The 20,035-nt window shown below is 41.5% G+C and overlaps 1 pseudogene; it reads left to right on the top strand.

The window, feature by feature from the left end:
* The first annotated feature begins 3,279 nt into the window (after positions 1–3,279).
* On the top strand, positions 3,280–3,397 carry LOC124617298 (annotated as a pseudogene).
* Positions 3,398–20,035: the final 16,638 nt, after the last annotated feature.

Here is a 20,035-nt window from a genome sequence, read left to right as displayed (position 1 = left end):
GTCACTCATCTAAACCTCTAAATGGACTATCTGCACCTGGTTTTGCTTTTTTTTTATTTTGATAGCTAAATGTACGAACGCTACACAATGTTTCCGTGTGTTACTTGTGTAGTTATAAAACACCTCACTGAACATATGCACAACAAACGACAGAAAGTTAAGTATATCCGTGGCAGTTGTAGATCTGAGAGTCTATTGTTGTTGTTGTGGTCTTCAGTCCGAAGACCGGTTTGATGCTACTCTACCCTGTGCAAGCCTCTTCATCTCCGAATAAATACTGCAACCTACATCCTTTTGAATCTGGTTAGTGTATTCTTCTCTTGATCTCCCCCTACGATTTGTACTTCCCACACTTCCCTATAGTACTAAACTGGGGATCAGGAGAGAAATTGGGAGACTACATTACTAATAAGGACTCACGCTAATGTCATGTGAAATAAACTATAGACGTACCTCAGTGTACAATGGTTGCTTGAAATTAGAGATCTGGCCAAACTTTAAACTGGAATATACATACACACACACACACACACACACACACATACAAATATAAACACATTTTTATACATCAATTGATTACAGTGTCATAACATTCACAATTTCATATATAGAAAGACCTCTGCAGTTGATGTTACAGCTACACAACAGACCAAAAATCTTGCGCACGTCTATTCAAGGCTACCAGCCGCGTATTGACAGGCAAGGCAATTACAAAGAGCCAAACGAGACGTCAATGTCCTTTGGCCAACGAGTACTCGCCTCGTGCCCAGACAAAAGCAGTTAATTAGCTCGCTAACGACGCAGCGTGCCGACTGGAAAGGTACTTCCGACATTTAAATCGTTTCTTGCTTTGGCGGCTGTCAGCTGCAAATGCTAATCGCTCAGCAGTCAAACGCTTGTCCTGGCATGGCTGTTAACCGGCAGAAATCTTGCATAGCGTTTCCGCTTGTTCAGTGATTAACAGGACCTTAGATACAGGCTTTGTAATCTGCTTCAGTATCCTTTCTTGTACCCCAGCTAAACCAGGGACTTGCTGACTGTTTCATTTGCTCCATTTTCATTTTTTTATTATATCAGAACAAGAGCCGGTTTATATAGAATGACGGTTTCTTGATATTATTTTTATTTGGGTGTGACATGATACACCTGTGTCCAAATTTCAATCTGAATAACGTGCCGATTGTTTGTCTTGAGAAGTTATGACCTTTATGCTTGGTATCGCATGGGATTTTAGATTGCTCATTAGCGACATGAGTTACCAAAACGCGTAATAGCCTGCCGCTGAAACCTAGATCGTGATCTGAGACAACTACGGAATTTTTTATGTAAAGGCTTCAAATAGCGACGTAACTCATTAATACCTACTTCCTTTTACGCTTCAGCACTCCTTAGCACTTGAAGACTGTTTCAGAAGCCATGAAAATTTGCCCATATCTTCTTCAAAAGTCCATAAGTTTCAGTATATATGTTTTACAATGATTCATAAGGAACTACGGTAAATCGGAAGTTACCGGTTCTGTTTTCGGTTTTTGTTGTCTTTTGAAGACTGCCATTGATCCCCATGCACCACAAAATTCGAAAGACACTTTGCACCACTAAAAGAAAGCAGCATCTTTTGAATAAAGCCGTCAGGATGGCTTAATAAACTTCTTTATTAATTATGTTTTTTTTTGGCTACTGCCATAGTTGCTAATACTTACAGTCTTCGATTAGGTTAACTTTATTCCGCAAAGACTTCAGCATGTGAGATCGCCCCGTTTCGACCAGCTGTTAGGAGTTTTGGTACATGAGATTTATAACGTTAGTCTCTTCCGCTTCATCGCCCCACTCTGTGCATTCTTTTCTTGACCACATACGGGATAAGCGTCCAGCGTACCGTACTCTTCCCAGTTCTTAGAGTTTCTCTTCCTCTTTGACACACCAAGGTGAATTGGACAGCCTAAATATTGGGACAGCAAAAGTGTCTGTAACATCAAAACACAGCCACTTTTTGGAGTCCTTTTTGTTAAACGGCTTATCCTTACGAGTGTCAATGCTTTCTGCCTGAAGTCACCTTTTTCTTTATTTTTTATTTTTATTTTATTTTATTTTTTTAGGTAACAAAGCCTTTAAGATGAAGCTACCGACTCTGCTGCAAGACAGAGACGTTCTAGAGGTACACTGAGGTACTTCTACGAATGTAGTGCATTGTAGGAGTCGTGCAAAGCAACAGTCAGCGCGGAGATGGTGCTTCGTGTTTTAGGAGATTGTAACTATCATTTTTTATAGCAGCCGTATTGAGGACATCTTTGACAGCGAAAGTATATCTAAAGCTATTTTAACATTAATTTGAGTTTATACTACTGTTTTTATGAATGGCTTGGAAATGAAAGCACTGGGGCAGTACATAGTTTTCTTACAAAATATATTAAATTTTAGCTTCATTTCTGCTTGTTTTTCAAAACTGCAATTTGTTTTAGGCATTATGATTGCATGGAAAGTTTGAGATATGGAACTGTGTCTAGGAAAATCGCGAATTTGCTGTCAGATATAACACATGAAATGATGGGTGGCTGAAGACTGTATGTCCCAGGGATTCCAAAGTGAAACCATCGTCTTAAAACAACTGATTGTTTACTTTTCGCCAATTTCTTCTCATTTTCGCTACTTGCGGTGGTAATAAAGGTTAATATTTTGAAAAATTTTAAAACTATATTCCGAAGTCAAACCACCTCTTTAAAACAATTTAGTGTTTACTTTTTGGCAATTTCTTCTTGTAGTCATTGCTTCATTGCTTACTATGATAATGAAAGAAGTTTTGTGAAAAACTCAGAAACAATATTTTTTTTATAGTGTTGGAATTCAAAGTGTTAAGCAAAACATCAAATCAGTGTGTTTCAGTGTGTTTTATCGTGCACTATCACAATAGAAACTCACGATAAGCCGACCTTAGCACCATCATTCCCAGGTGCGAAAATATCGTGGTTGACCAACAGGCCCACACAGCTAAGCTTAAGCAGACTCGTGCATTTGTTTGATTGTTGTTATTACACTATAGCCGGCCGCATCACCAGCGGTTACTCCCGCATATTCTACTGAATCGCTGCAGATATCTGTGTTCTCGCTTGCTGTTTATCGGCGTGACACCCGGAGTTGATTGTGTGTACCGGACATGTATTTTGTGTATTATGGTGTGCATGTTTGTCCTTTGACGTTGTTTTATGATTATAGTCAGTTGAAAATCGTTTTAGTGTAGAGAAAAACAGGAAAATATATTTTACTCGCCCTTGATTATGATTAGGCAACGGCCTTGCCGCAGAGGATACACCGGTTCCCGTCGGATCACCGAAGTTAAGCGCTGTCGGGCGTGGCCGGCACTTGGATGGGTGACCATCCGGGTCGCCATACGCTGTTGCCATTTTTCGGGGTGCACTCAGCCTCGTAATGCAAATTGAGGAGCTACTCGACCGAATAGTAGCGGCTCCGGTCAAAGAAAACCATCGCAACTACCGGGAGCGCGGTGTGCTGACCACACGACCCTCCTATCCGCATCCTCAGTGAGGATGACACGGCGGTCGGATTGTCCCAATAGGCCAGTTGTGGCCTGAAGACGGAGTCCTTTTTTTTAATTATGATTATTACTATTATCATTATTATTTCAAAAAGGGACTTCCAGGTCCATCAGGTCACAGTTGTACAGCAAACGTTAACTCTTGAAGAACGGTATTGATAGAAAAAGTTTTTAGCTCTTATTTGCATAGAAAAACATCTTGCATTGGAAACACTTTAAATGATATCTTGAGCCTATATTACGAGGGTTGCCCAGAAAGTAATGCTCCGCATTACCAAGTTTCCTTCGCTTCCGACAGATAGCGTAGCTGCAAGATAGTTTCAAAATGGCGTCTGTAGGTGGTATATGTTACAAGCAACGAGCCTTCAATAACTTTATGACTGCAGAAAAAGAAATTGTGGTGAATATTCACAAACGCTTGTGCAAAGTCTATGGAACAACTGCTGTCGACAGAAGTACAGTTAGTCGCTGGGAACGGACGGTGAGGTCACCGGAAGACGTTCGGCGTAGCTCCACGATTTACAGCGGGCGGGGAGACGGTCCACGGCTGTCACACCTGACATGTAGCAGCGAGCTGATGTTGTCTATCGCGAGGACGGACACATTACGACTCGGCAGTTGGCGCTGCATCTGTCAATTAGCAAAGGAAGTGTGGATGCAGTTATCAGCACGCTTGGATATTCAAAAGTGTGTGCGAGGTGGGTCCCGCGCTGTCGAACGTTGGATCAAAAATTGCACAGAAAAAATATTTGTCTTCATTTGCTGCAACGTTTTGAAGCTGAAAGTCAGGCCTTTTTGTCGCGCACTGTGACGGGTAATGAAACCTGGGTTCACCATTTCGAGCCTGAAACAAAACGGCTGTCGATGGAACGGCGCCATTCCCACTTCCCACGGAAGAACAAATTCAAAGCAACTGATTCCGCCGGTAAGGTCATGATCACCGTGTTCTGAGACTGTGGAGGTGTGATTCTCATTGGTTTGATGCCTACCGGTACCATTAATTCAGGAGTATATGACAACAGATTAAGAAAACTCAAGCCGGCCGCGGTGGTCTAGCGGTTCTAGGCGCTCAGTCCGGAACCGTGCGACTTCTACGGTCGCAGGTTCGAATCCTGCCTCTGGCATGGATGTGTGTGATGTCCTTAGGTTAGTTAGGTTTAAGTAGTTCTAAGTTCTAGGGGACTGATGACCTCAGATGTTAAGTCCCATAGTGCTCAAAGCCATTAAGAAAACTCAAGACGCGCTTCCGGCGACTTCGGTGCCATAGCAACCCAGGAGATGTTTTGCTGAAACACGATAGCGCTGGGCGCAACACAGATTTGAGGACTGCTGAACACATCTCAAAAAAGGGTTGGACAGTGTTGTCCCATCCACCCTACAGCCATGATCTAGCCCTTCGGATTTCCACATGTTTGGGCCATTAAAGGATGCCATTCGTGAAAGACATTTTAAGGACGATGCGGAGACAATTCACACAATAAAGCACTGGCTCCGCCACCACGACAAAGATTGGTACCGACAGGGCATATACGCTGCTGTTTCGCGGTAGAGGACGGCCATAGAACGGGACGGAGATTACGTGGAAAAACAGGGTGTGTAGATAAAACACCACTATTTAGTGTGTGTAATTCTCATCATGTTCAATAAAGGATTGTTGAAGAATAAAATACGGTGAATTACTTTTTGGGCAATCCTCGTCGATAAACAGCGCAGTTTTCATGTATCCCGGGACTTACCAGTAAACTCTGGCCATGTGCTGAGTTAGGGTTCCAATGTCATTCAGAAATCAACACCTTTTTTCTTGTTTTGTTCTAGACAGAGTTGGGAGATGTTTTTTACTACTGTTGATACCTTCAATCTGAACTTCTTCAGCTTCTGGAGAATAAGTGAAAGTATTCTGTTGATGAATGATATGTGGCGTGGTGTCATTTTTCATTTGTTTCGCGAGTACATTGTTGGGTAGGAATTGTTAAACAGCTTATTCTTGTTTCAGAACCACTGCTTTCTACTGAGCCATCTTCAGTATCTCCTGATCTTTCGTCTCTCTTCGACAGTCTTTCATGCAAATACATGAAGCTGTAGGCCTGAAGCGATTTCTTCTTCTACCCCACTCAAAATGAAATGACCGTGTAACATTGATGACTGGGAGGCCCCTTCTGGGGAAGTTCGGCCTCTGAGTTGTAAGTCTTATTTCAAGCGACGCCACATTGGGCGACTTGCGGTGATGATGAGGACAACACAACACACAGTCCACGAGCGGAGAAAATATCTAACCCGGCCGGGAATCGAATCCACGCCCGCTGCATGATAGTCAAACACGTTATCACTGAGCTAAGCAGGCGGATCTCTTTCTATAGTAAGCCTGTCTTGTGAAACATTTCAACTGGATACTCTCAGACTGTGTCCTGTTCTCGGGATCTCCCTTCATCTGTTTGTATATACGTCCATTTATGATGTCGTCCATCATTCCAATTCTTTTCCCTCGTCATCCTCTCATTCCTTCCTCTTTTTCGTGTATAATTCTTTGTTGCACACAATTCATACATAGAACACTAGGCGCGCAGTCCGGAACCGTGCGACTGCTACGGTCGCAGGTTCGAATCCTGCCTCGAGCATGGATGTGTGTGATGTCCTTAGGTTAGTTAGGTTTAAGTAGTTGTAAGTTCTAGGGGACTGATGACCACAGCTGTTAAGTCCCATAGTGCTCAGAGCCATTTGAACCATACATAGAATATGTCGCGGTCGAGATTTTTTCTTGTTTCTGATCACTTCCAATAATCTTTTTTATGCCTCTATCTTTTTCATTACTTCTGCATAGTCTATCAGTCGATTGCACCTTAAGTATTCTTCTCCATAGCCACATTTCAAAACTTTCTAAATACATTTCTTCTTTTTTCTTTTTAACTGACTATGACTCACTGCTGTGGAACCCAACACTCCAGACACATCATTAGTAGATCTGTTCTTCAGCTTCATAGGAATTCTTGTAGCTGTTAGTAACTGTTTCACCTTTTCAAATTCTCACTTTCCCACGGGCAGGCTTCTCCTTCTTTCTTCTGCACAGCTTCCGTTCCATGTCATCAAACATCCCAGGTACAGAAATGATATTCCTTTCATCTAAGAATATGTTAATTAGCGCTTCCTTCTTGCTTATTCTCATCACTGTTGAATTTCTGATATTCATCTTTATTCAAGACAACGCGCCCTTTCTGCTATACTCTTCTACAACTGCTATAGCTCTTCTTCTTATTCCGCCAGTACTACCTGATCATCTCCATATTTTATAGTATTCGTCCTTTCTCCTCCAATTACAATGCCTCTTGCGTCCTCTGTGTATTCTCAGCCTATCAGTTCTTCACTATGTACACTGAGCGGACGAGGTGACAGTGTCTTACACCCCATCCAATGCTCATTTCTGCCGTCTCCTTTATTAACGCTCTAGCTTTCAGTCTATACCAACATCTCTTAAAATTCTAAGTAGTATACACGTGCCTGTCATGCAAAAACGTGAAGCTACGGGCATGGCGAGACTTGCAAGTATAGGATTTATTGTGCGTAAATTTTCGAAAAATCTTCTATGTTGTGCAGTTCTAAATAATTATTAGCGTAGATATACTTTTCACAAAATAGGAAACAGTGTGAACGCAGGCTTATAAGAGAAAACACTCAGAATATAGCACAGAATGAGCACCATCCAGCTCCATGCAGCCATACAGCGCAAGGACGTTGCACGCTGAGATTAAAACTGCTCTGGAGCCACAGATAACGCCCATAAATGTTCTGCGACATGTTAACAATATATCAGACTAAAAACAAACGAGACACCTGGTAGTGCAGGCCTCGAACTGTAGAGAACAACATACGCTCTGTTTTGAAGTGGGACCCAGAACGGCAGACGGATCATTAAGCGCCACTACGTCTGGACTTGATTCTATGTAAAGGACTTGAATTTTGTGTGAACGTTATTCTGCCTTTCGTTCAATAACCGTGACACGCATCACGTTACTACATTAATTATCCTGTTTTGCGTGGTTTCATCAGATATTTAGTGCTTGTTTGCAGCACAACAACAAACAAATTGTAACTGAATAACCGTTTCAGGGAAACAACAGGTGTTGCTGTCATATTCCACTGAGAATTCCTAAAGAAATTAAAAGAACATGTTTGACGAAGTCACAAAATTAAATTAAATTAAATTAGAAAAGGCTATTAATATTTAGTTTTATCTACAAGTTATTCAAAAATGGTTCAAATGGCTCTGAGCACTATGGGACTTAACTTCTAAGGTCATCAGTCCCCTAGAACTTAGAACTACTTAAACCTAACTAACCTAAAGTTATCACATACATCCATGACCGAGGCAGGATTCGAACCTGCGACCGTAACGGTCGCGCGGTTCCAGATTGTAGCGCCTAGAACCGCTTGGCCACTCCGGCCGGCTGCCAGCTATTACTTTTGTTATTACCGTATTATAGTTACAGCTATTGTGATTATTATTTGGCCGATTGTTTCTGGTAAGATGTAATCAAATAGAAAAGGATGATAATATTGTCAAGATAAACAAACCAGTGCATCAGAGAATAAATAAGTGATATTTATAAACAGCACCCTCTACGTTTCTTGAGAAAATTTTTAGTTTAGCTCGTAAAGTATTAAACTGTTCATGAAGAACTCTGTAATCCTGTTTAACATTGCTTGACTTTCCAGAACTCATTTCCTGGATAAGGAAATTGCACGAGGAACACTTAACACATTAGAGTGCTAATGTGTGTTGACAGGCGTACTTCAGGACTGAATAAACAGCAGTTATAACGTACTGAGCGCAATAAAACACACCCGACACACTATGTTTATATATTGGAGCAAAAATCACATTTCGTTTCCGTACTCCAGTACCGTTTGGCATCTGGGCTAATATACGTTAGATCTTGCAGCAGAAAGATGGACTTTAATATACTGCCGGTAAAAAATAGTACAGCTGCAAAGACAAATTCTATTTGGATCCAGTGGCAGCATATGCCACCTGGGGATGGAGATGTATATTAATGATTCCTACGTCGTTCGCTAACAGATAGCATTCTCACGGCCGAAAACACTCTGTTTGGTGCAAACGTGTGAAGTAACCATTCATCAATGCTATGGAGACCCACTCGTGATTCCCACAGCCAAATGCGTGAGTTTGCAAGGAATCAGATTGTGGCCTTTCGAGTGGCGGGATGGTCTTTACGGAGGCTCGACGTGCAGCCTCAGATGTTCAACGATACCGTTATCAGTGGTCACCTGAACATTCTCACACCTCCGATGGTGTAGAAGTCGACGCAGGAGGTACGTGCCAAGTAAAACTGTGAGGGACGGGAAGAACCCACCGTGGTTCAACAACAATGCTAGGAAACTACTGCGAAAGCAAAGAGAGCTTCTCTGCAAATTTAAACGCAGCCATAACCTCTCAGACAAACAGAAGCTAAACGATGTAAAAGTTAGCGTAAGGAGGGCTATGAGTGAAGTGTTCAGTGAATTCGAAAGTAAAATTCTATGTAACGACTTGACACAAAATCCTAGGAAGTTCTGATCTTACGTTAAATCAGTAAGTGGATCGAAACAGCATATCTACACACTCTTGGATGATAATGGGATTGAAACAGAGGATGACGGTGAAATACTAAACACCTTTTTCCAAAGCTGTTTCACAGAGGAAGACTGCACTGCAGTTCCTTCTCTAAATCCTCGCGCAAACGAAAAAAATGGCTGACATCGAAATAAGTGTCCAAGGAATAGAAAAGCAACTGGAATCACTCAACAGAGGAAAGTCCACTAGACCTGACGGGATACCAGTTCGATTCTACACAGAGCACGCGAAAGAACTTGCCCCCCTTCTAACAGCCATGCACCGCAAGTCTCTAGAGGAACAGAAGGTTACAAATGATTGGAAAAGAGCACAGGTAGTTCCAGTTTTCAAGAAGAGTCGTCGAGCAAAGGCGCAAAACTATAGGCATATATCTCTGACATAGATCTGTAGTAGAATTTTAGAACATGTTTTTTGCTCGCGTATCATGTCATTTCTGGAAACCCAGAATCTTCTCAGTAGGAATCAACATGGATTCCGGAAACAGCGATCATGTGAGACCCAACTCGCTTTATTTGTTCATGAGACCCAGAAAATATTAGATTCAGGCTCCCAGGTAGACGCCATTTTCCTTGACTTCTGGAAGGCATTCGATACAGTTCCGCAATGTCGCCTGATAAACAATGTAAGAGCATACGGAATATCAGACCAGCTGTGTGGCTGGATTGAAGAGTTCTTAGCAAACAGAACACAGCATGTTGTTCTTAATGGAGAGACGTCTACAGACGTTAAAGTAACCTCTGGCGTGCCACAGGGGAGTGTTATGGGACCATTGCTTCTCAAAATATATATAAATGACCTAGTAGATAGTGCCTAAATTCCATGCGGCTTTTCGCGGATGATGCTGTAGTATACAGAGAAGTTGCAGCGTTGGAAAATTGCAGCGAATTGTAGGAAGATCTGCAACGGATAGGCACTTGGTGCAGGGAGTGGCAACTGACCCTTAACATAGACAAATGTAATGTATTGCGGATACATGGAAAGGAGGATCCTTTATTGTATGATTATATGATAGCGGAACAAACACTGGTAGCACTTACTTCTGTAAAATATCTGGGAGTATGCATACGGAACGATTTGAAGTGGAATGATCACATAAAATTAATTGTTGGTAAGGCGGTTGCCAGGTTGAGATTCATTGGGAGAGTCCTTAGAAAATGTAGTCCATCAACAAAGGGGGTGGCTTACAAAACACTCGTTCTACCTATACTTGAATATTGCTCATCGGTGTGGGATCCGTACGAGGTCGGGTTGATAGAGGCGATAGAGAAGATCCAAAGAAGGGCGGCGCGTTTCGTCACAGGGTTGTTTGGTAAGTGTGTTAGCGTTACGGAGATGTTTAGCAAGAGAGGCGCTCTGCATCGCCGTGTTCGAGAGAATGCGTTTCTGGATGAGGTATCGAATATATTGCTTCCCCCTACTTATACCTCCAGAGGAGATCACGAATGTAAAATTAGAGAGATTCGAACGCACATGGAGGCTTTTCGGCATTCGTTCTTCACACGAACCATACGCGACTGGAACAGGAAAGGGAGGTAATGACAGTGGAACGTAAAGTGCCCTCCACCACACACCGCTGGGTGGCTTGCGGAGTCTAAATGTAGATGTAGATGTAGCACAGACGCCCACCAGGATCGTCATACTGTACGAGCAGCAGTGGAAGATCGTACAGCTACCACAGCACAGATAAGACGGCTTGTGAGTCCGGACGAAGTGTTGTGAACTGGTTATTAGCAGTGGGACTACGGGCACGCACACATCTAGCCCGACTTCCACTCACGCAACAACACCGACGTGCACGGCGCGGTAGGTGCCGGCAGAGAATCACTTGGAAGATGGATTCACGCGCCATAGTCTTCAGCTGTGAAAGTAAATTGTGCCCGTACGCAAGTGACCGTCGTTTGCGTGCACGACGAGGACTTGGTGAGCGCTGCGTGACTAAGGCACGCTGGCCCCATTCCGACGAGCTTTATGGTCTGAGGTGCGACAAGCTGCAGCTCTCGTGCTGCTTTTGTGCTAGTGGAAGGGGCGGTAGCCAGCGCTCGGTACGTGTAGAATGTTGTTAGTCCCGTTCTTTTTCCGTTTTTGCAACAGGAAGATGGTGTGTCGTTCTAACAGGATAATGCTACCACATGCACTACCCACGTAACTCAATGTGCTCTGCTAGACGAGCAGCAACTTCCCTGTCCAGCAAGATCTCGTCGGCCACGTGTGTGATGTGACGGGACAAATAGCGACTCGTGCGACTAGTCAACCAACAGATCTTACAGAACTGTACGAACAGGTCGAGCAGGCGTGGAACAATGTATGCCTCGTCAGTATTCGCTGTCTGTTCGATTGACTCTTTGCCAGTGTCAGCGCCTGCGTTGCTGCCCATGGAGGCCACACAAGTACTAATACTGGGGTTTCAGCAAAGGTCGACATCTAATACCTCAGAACCGCTTGTCCTACTGATCTGTAAATGTAATCATTTTATGTACTTCATATCTACTGTTGCAACAATAAATCTTGAGTGAAATGGAAACCTCCAAATTCTGTACTAATTTTTTCCGGTAGTGTAGTTTACAGAGGCTCGCCTGCCTTAAGAAACACAAGAGTTGGCAGCCCTGCAGCCGGGCAACTAGCGCGAGTTTTGATGTTCCCGTAAAAATAAGTCGTTTTATATTATAATTACAGTTTAGCACTTTTTACGTGGTAAATAGGTGTATTAGTGTGCTTTTTAAGCGTACTGTTAAAGGTTTCATTTTTCTTTACGTTACATAGCAGAAAACGCGAAAAGATCGCACAGTCGGGATATAGTCGTATTATCTGTTTACGTTCTGCCGCAGCAAATCTATAGAATTTCGTTTAATTGTTCTTTGCTCTCTCCAGAAATTTAACTGTAGCGTACCTTTTCATTATATAACTCAAATCTCCCGAAAGTAGCGTAAAGTTTTAAGTTGTTGTTTCAGAAACTTTGCACTGTTGTTTTTGTTCCAATACAGATGCGTATAGGCCAACTTTGTGGAATAGTATTTACGTGTTTATCTGTAATTTAACTGACTTATTCTTAATAAACTATTACGTTTAGCATGAGTGAAAAGTGCTTGACTTGCCATAGAACTGTTAGGTCTGGGCTTTGGTGTGACAGATGCTGCAGTTTTTTCCATGTGGATGACTGTAGTAGGGGAAGTAAATGAGACTCATCAGTGGTATTGTAGGATATATAGTAGAGATAGGAAGATAGGAGAACAGGAGGGGAAAATTTCCGCCCTTCAGACTGATTTAGACAAGGCCAGGGGAGATTTTGACAGATGAAGGAGGAAGAAGGGTAAAGAGAGGTGGGAAGTGGCAACAGGCAACACGAGAAACTGACCTAGAACTTTGTCTGATACCTTAGTGTTAAATGTGGAAAGTAGATTTGAACTGTTGATTCAGTTAGAAGCTGGTGAGCCTCAGGCATTTGCAGGTGTAGACAGGGCACAACAAACTTTCAGCAGCAAATTGAAAAATAAGAATGTACGGAAATCAGTAAAGAGAAGGAAAGTGTTGTTGTTACATAGTTCCAATGGAAGAGGTGTTGGACAACTTTTGCAGGAAGAATTAGGATCAGAATACCAGGTCACCATTTTTTTAAACCTAGTGCTAGTCTGGAGCAGGTGACAGAGGATTTAGGATCACTTTGCAAAGATTTCACTAAGGAAGACACTGTGGTTGTAGTAGGTGGCCCAGGTATTAGTACTGACAGAGATCCTGGTTACAGCATGAAGTGTGACCTGGAAAAGATTTCATCAGCGACGAAGCTTACTAGTGTTGAGTTTGTATTTGTTCTTGGGCGTTATGACCGACCTCATTTGAACTATTCTGTCAATTTAGGTTTGGAACGGCTGGTTATGTCGGCTGTACGGTCACACATTGGTGTGGTTCTTGTTGATTCTCTCAATACGTGGGATTATACTAGGCACGGCCTTCACCTCAGCAGGGAACGGAAAGGTAAACCGGCTGGGAAAATAGCAGGACAGTTAAAGAGGGGAGACACTGTCATGAGTGATAAAATATCATTGTTTATAGGGTTCAGAAAAGATCCTTTTTTAGGCCAGGGAGGACAGAGACAAACCTTCAGTTTGAGAAAGACACCAAAATACATAATTCTAGCTTATTACATCAGCATAAACAGCTGTTGGTTGAGAATTTTCAACAATCAGTTTATTTGGAGAGATACTTATGGGGCCTGAAGGTCGCACAGTGAAATGCTGAAACTGGTAGCCTTCAAAATAAAATAAAATAACAAATGGTTCAAATGGCTCTGAGCACTATGCGAGGCAGGATTCGAACCTGCTACCGTAGCGGTCGCTGGGCTCCAGACTGTAGCGCCTAAAACCGCACGGCCACTCCGGCCGGCAATAAAATAACGTCTTAATATACACGGCACTTGGTGAATTTCATTGTCATTGACAATTACTTAACCAGCCGATGTCCCCTGTCCATAATGGACGAACAGAGATATCACCTTGCTGTGGTTCGTTGAAGATAAGTAAGATTACCATCAGTTAAAAATACTAGAAGCCATTATGATTTTAAATTTTTTCCTATTTCTTGAATTATTACTCTGACATATGCTCACTTAAAACGTATTGAAACTTAGATGTAGGTGCGTGTTTAAGATGGTGTCTTCTTTTGTTTCGAACACATATCTCGCATCAGAAGCCATTTATGCAGACCTGTTCTTTAAATATTTTACTAGTGGTGTACAATACATCACGGTTACCCCACAAATCTCTTTGACGGCATGTATTTCGCACAATTAGACTCGCCTTGAAAGACGATTGCTAGCGTCACATTAAATTAAAAAGTCGCTGCCGCCTCGCCGGCAGACCACGTTGCGTAACCTGGTAGCTCAGCTCGGAGACAAGCGGCGAGTGATTAGTCACCCGGCAGCGGTTAGCCACGCCAGGGGGAGCCTATTACTCAGACCGTGCGGCTGGCTCCATTTGTGTAGGACGTCGCCACTTCTCCAGCCGAAGCACTTTCGAGCTGTGTTTTACGGCCAAGACGAATTTTGCGCTTAGATTGGATTAGATTAACCTTCATTCCAATTGATGCGTAGTGAGGAAGTCCTCCATGGTGTAGAACATGCCAGAAAACCAATAATACTTGAAAAATATTTAAAACTAAAACAAACAAGCTAACGTAACTTCCACAGGTCCCAAGTGGATTGATCGTCATTTTTTTAAATGAAACCTATATGAAATGATCATTTTACAACACTCATTTACTGTGATCGCGTTAATGCACTGAATTTAAAATTTAAAAAAAAAATTATTTATAAGGTAATAAGCATATAATAAATACTACAATACTTATTTATAATGAACACATTACTGCATTGAAATGGTGCAGAAGTTAGATTGTACTTTATATATACAAACACACACACACACACACACACACACACACACACACACACACACACACAAATATCAGTTAGTGCTACTGAGAAATTTATCAATGGAGTAGAAGGAGTTGGCCACCATTAAATCCTTTAGGCTTCCCTTACACGGAATTTCATTGGCCGTTAAGCTTTTTATGCCTGCTGGTAGTTTATTGAAAATGTGTGTTCCTGAATAATGCAACCTTTTTGTACAAGAGTAAATGAGTTTAAATACTTGTTAAGATTATTCGTATTTCTAGTACTGAATCCATAATCTGAGCTGTTTGTTTGGAAAAGTAATATATTTTTAATGACAAATTTCATCAAGGAATAAATATATTGGGGAAGCAGTAGTTAGTATCCATAGTTCACTAAACAGGCCTCTGCAGGATTTTCTTGAGTTCACACCACATATAACTCTTTTTGCACGTTTTTGTGCCTGGAAAACTTTAGCTTGGCTTGATGAATAACCCCAAAAAATAATCCCATATGACAATATGGAGTGAAAGTAAGCATAATATGCCAGCTTTTTCAATTTTATATCCCCTATGTATGACAGAATTTGCATTGTAAATAGAGATTTGTTCAGACGCATCAGCAGTTCTGCTGTGTGCTCCTCCCAGATGAATTTATTATCAATCTATAACCTCAAGAATTTAACACTGTCCACTTCTATCTGCTTGTCATCGTATGTTAGACATATACTCGTGCGACACCCGTCACAAGTTCTGAACTCTATGCAGTATGTTTTTTCAAAGTTTAGTGACAAAGAATTGGCAAGAAACTAGTGATTAAGGTCCACAAATATTTTATAAGCTGATTTTTCTAAGAATGCACGTGATTTGCTATTTATTACAATGTTTGTATCATCGGCAAACAAAACAAACTTGGCATCTGGTAAATGTTACTGATGAAAGGTCATTGATTTACACAAGAAAAAGTAAGGACCCTAAGATGGAACCTTGTGGGACCCCACATGTAATTAGTTCGTGGATGGATGATGCCTGATAGCTTAATACATGTCTCTTTCCTAATAGCACCCTTTCCTGCCAGTGATATAAAATTTGAACCATTTTGCAGCATTTCCTGTTAGACCATAATATTCTAATTTACTTAAAAGGATATTGTGATTTACGCAGTCATATGCCTTTGACAGATCACAAAATATACCAGTCGCTTGCAATTTTTTTGTGTAATGAATTAAGTACATTTTCACTGTAAGTGTTGACCAAGTTCTCAGTCTCAGAACCCGTTAAAAATCCGAACTGCGACTTTGACAGTATGTTATTTTCGATAAGCTGGTTATAAAGCCGATTGTACATTTCCTTTTCTAAAATTTTTGAAAATTCTGGCAAAAGTGAAACTGGACGGAAATTTGAAGCTATTTCTTCATCTCCCTTCTTAAACAGTGGCTTAACTTCAGCATATTTCAACCATTCAGGATATATTCCGATGATAAACGACTGGTTACACAGATAGCTTAATATGTTACTTATCTCAGAATCGCATTCTTTAATTAACTTTGTTGATATTTCATCATACCCACTAGATGTTTTTGATTTTAAAGATTTTATGATGGACATTACTTCTGCTGGGGTAGTAAGGGTCAAATTCATATTATGGAAGTTACTTGAAATGTCTGGTTTGAGGTATCCCACGGCAGTATCTACAGAACCTGACAACCCCATCTTTTCAGTAACAGTTATGAAATGTTTGTTAAGAAGTTGTGTAACACTATACACATCTGTCACCAATGTATCATTTACTCTTAATGCTATTTGTCCCTCTTCATGTCTGGTTCTATCGGTCTCCTCCTCCACTATATCCCATACTGTCTTTATTTTGTTCTCTGATATGACTATCTTTTCCTTGTAATATATTTGCTTTGCTGTCCATATTATAGTCTTTAATATTTTGCAGTATTTCTTGTAACGTGCTATAGCATCAACATCAGGACTGTTTCGGATTGACAGATACAGTTTTCTTTATGTTTTAAGATACCTCTATTCCTTGAGTAATCCATGGCGTTTTTGTACTCTTTGCTCTAACCTTATTTAGTTTTGCGGTAAAACAGTGTTCAAATAATGCAAGCACTCTATTAGCAAATGTGTTACATTTTTCATTCATGCCATGAGCACTGTAAACATCACTCCAGTAAATGTCTCTGAGGAATGTCATCAAAATAATCAATCTTCAGCTTATTGATTACCATCTTGAGTTCAGATTTAACAAATTTTTTATCCAGTTCAGTATTAACATTTAACAGAAGGAAATGCATGTCATCATGGGGAAGGCTATTGATTATTGGTTTTGTAATACAATTTTTTTCATTGGACTTTTCTAAAAAGATATTATCAATGCCTATTTGTGAGCAATTGTCTACTATAGTCGGGAACTTTACAGTGGGAATTAGGTTGAATGATAGTGTTACTAATTTAGGTAAGTTCTTATTGGGAGAGTCTTTAAGGAAATCTACATTGAAGTCACCAGCAACCACTATTCCTTTGTTTTTGATTGTTAAGTGTGCCAGTACAGCTGCAAGGTGGTTTATGAACAGATTAAAGTGACCTGGAGGTGCTCGATATACACTTAATATTATGAAGATTTTTTTATGAGCACGTTTCCATTTGCTGTTCTAGGTAAAGTTTACGGATGTATATGTTCTTAAATTTATGACAGTTCCTGATGAATGTGGCAACTCCTCCTTTCTCTATATCTGATCTACAAAAGTGGTCACATGATGTTCAGAATGGCAGATTATGTCTGCTGGGTTATTCATCTATGTTGATAATAATTTCATTCTTTTTGTTTCTCAGTCCTCGAATATTTTGATCCAATAAAGATAGCTGACATTTCACATTGACTGAGTTAAAATTGGGTAGAGTTGAAAACACCGTCATTCTGAGCAAGTTCCTCTGGATGCTTAGGGCAAACATTCTATGTGGTCACTACCAGTGATATACTCCTATGCCACAATTGTTAATTCCATGCTGGATTACAACAGTTGCACCATCCAGAACAAATTTTCCAGTATGGGAAAAAATAGTTCACATTTTACAGGAACTGTCTTCTGTACAGATATCCGTTCTACATTTTAATATTTACCACCGAATAATTGAAACATTATTTTTCAATTATTAAAGAATAAATTTCTGTGATGTCAACAGCTTTTGAGAGATGGAGCAGTTCGGACGGTTGGCAGACGTGTACGAGTGCGGGCAACAGGCTTCTATGACACATGAATGTTTAAGTCGATTCCGTAATGCCATTAGTGCCTCATTTTTCGGCGGTGAATGTGTTGAATGCTTCAGTGACAGCAGTATCGGAACCAACAAATATCTTCAGTTAGCTACCACTTCTTTCCGTTTGCTGCTATATTGCAAATTATCATCTGGCTACCCTAAGAACTGAGAAGTTGTCAGAGGCTACGAGGTTCTGTCTTGTCATAAAAGGATATTTATGTGAATGTGTGGTGTGTAATTCTTACGGACATATTCGAAAGAGCAGTCACCACGCATTCATATAATTTATTCGACTCTATGGGCAATGAACACACAACTTTCAGTACAGATGCACAATATCTTCCGGCCTGCAGCGGAAATCCAAAATTGACGAGTATGAAGGACATGGACGGCGACTGCGGATATGTGGACGCTGGACCGGAGTGTGAGTCGGCTGGGGAGCGTACCGAGACAGTCCGTGTGTTTCAGAGAAACACTGCGTCCGGAAGGATGTGGTTAACGCAATTGGCTAATTGAGCAGGAGATCCCGAGTTCGAGTCCCGCTCCACTACACATTTTCACTCGCCGCCGCTGAAGTCCCAGTGCAGCTCATATCATCAATTCCTTTCCTTTTTCACTTCTCCAGTCCCACCTTCATCCTTTAGTTTACATAATACATGAAAGGATAGGCATATGTAATGTTGACATCGAGGTTATACGCAATGGAGGGTTAGCTCAGTTGGATGGTAAGGACAAAACAATCCACCACGCGACGGTGAATGCAGCGCGGATCCAGGATTCGGCTGTGAAAGGGTGGTGGGGGTACACAGTTTGCTACCGCTTCTCTCACTCCTCCCCACCCCTGCTAATATTACTTTTATTAACCAGCTGCAAATGACTCTGGCATTAATAATAATAATAATAATAAATAAATAAATATCTAACTCTGGGGTGCTAGCCCACTATCGACCTAACTGTACCTTGAGTAATAGGCTTTCTTCGCCGTGGGGCTAGGAGAGGGTGGGTGGCGAGACTGGCGCCTCGGCCGCCTTTATCCCGCATGATGGCTCCCAACGGCGTGATTTCGCTGATGACATTGTTATCCTCCATGAAGGTGCAGAAGAACGTAATACCTATATGACATATTCAACTTATAATATTCTGAACAATGTTGGACAGTGGTACCCAATTTGGGTTACTGCTGAAGGGGCTGACGTGGCACTGTAAACGTGACGGCCACGTGACGTGGGACTGAGTGTTCGTGTCTCATTGGCTCAGAGGAGTCCTGCCATATACGGAAGCGAAGCGAATCACAGACCATGACTGGTCGAGAAGATTTTTCTGTTTGCCGCTAGAAGCCCAAGAACTCGGTTGCGTGGCCAGCAGAGAGTCGAGCGTGGGAGTCCGATGCTTAAGGATACAGCGAAACACTGTCATCAAAAATTTCTAAATAACAGTTGAATTTTGAAAGGCGACGTCGTAAATTGCAATCGACTCGCAGTAATGTCTCAGAGAATAGGTCGCGAATGTGTGCCATTGATTGTGTGACCTTAATGTAACGTTTATGTTATGTGTTGGGTTGTGTGTACCATTAAATCTGGAGTATAACTCTATTAGTGCCCAGCAATAAACGTGTGGCATTCCTGAAGTGATCTGTGACATTATGTAACAGCTAATAGTCTGTTACTTGCAAGATTTCTCTTGGTACGATTTCACAACTTGCAGCACCATCAGTAATACAAGCTAGCGGCCTGCGCTACCTACTCCAATGTATGGACGACCGTCTGCACAAGATTCGAAATAGGAAGTGCGACGGACTTCCCCACTTGCATCAACAATCTCACGTGTAATGTCAGTCTAGCACAAATAGACAAATAGGTACCCTAGCAAATCTTGCACACTTGTGGTAGGCTTGCAAGAATTATGGGATCTACAGAATGGAATGAACACACTACGGAGTAAACAATATGGATTGAGAATAAACTGGAAAAAGGAAGATTAGGGGTTATAATCCATCGACATCGAGGTCATCAGAGACAGTATACGCTCAGAATGATTCAAGGAACCATTGTCCTCCGGTATGTGGGTCCAGTGTGCTAACTACTGCACCACCTCCCTCGGTTAAAGTGAGAAAAGACGAAAGCACTGAGAAGTAGTAGAAATGAGAAACAGCAAAAACTTAACATCAAAATTAGTGACTACGAACGATACGAAGTTAAGGAATCTGGTAC

The sequence above is a fragment of the Schistocerca americana genome, chromosome 5, assembly GCF_021461395.2.
Source record: "Schistocerca americana isolate TAMUIC-IGC-003095 chromosome 5, iqSchAmer2.1, whole genome shotgun sequence".
Taxonomy (NCBI): Eukaryota; Metazoa; Arthropoda; class Insecta; order Orthoptera; family Acrididae; genus Schistocerca; species Schistocerca americana.
This window is presented reverse-complemented; position numbering and strand designations above follow the sequence as displayed.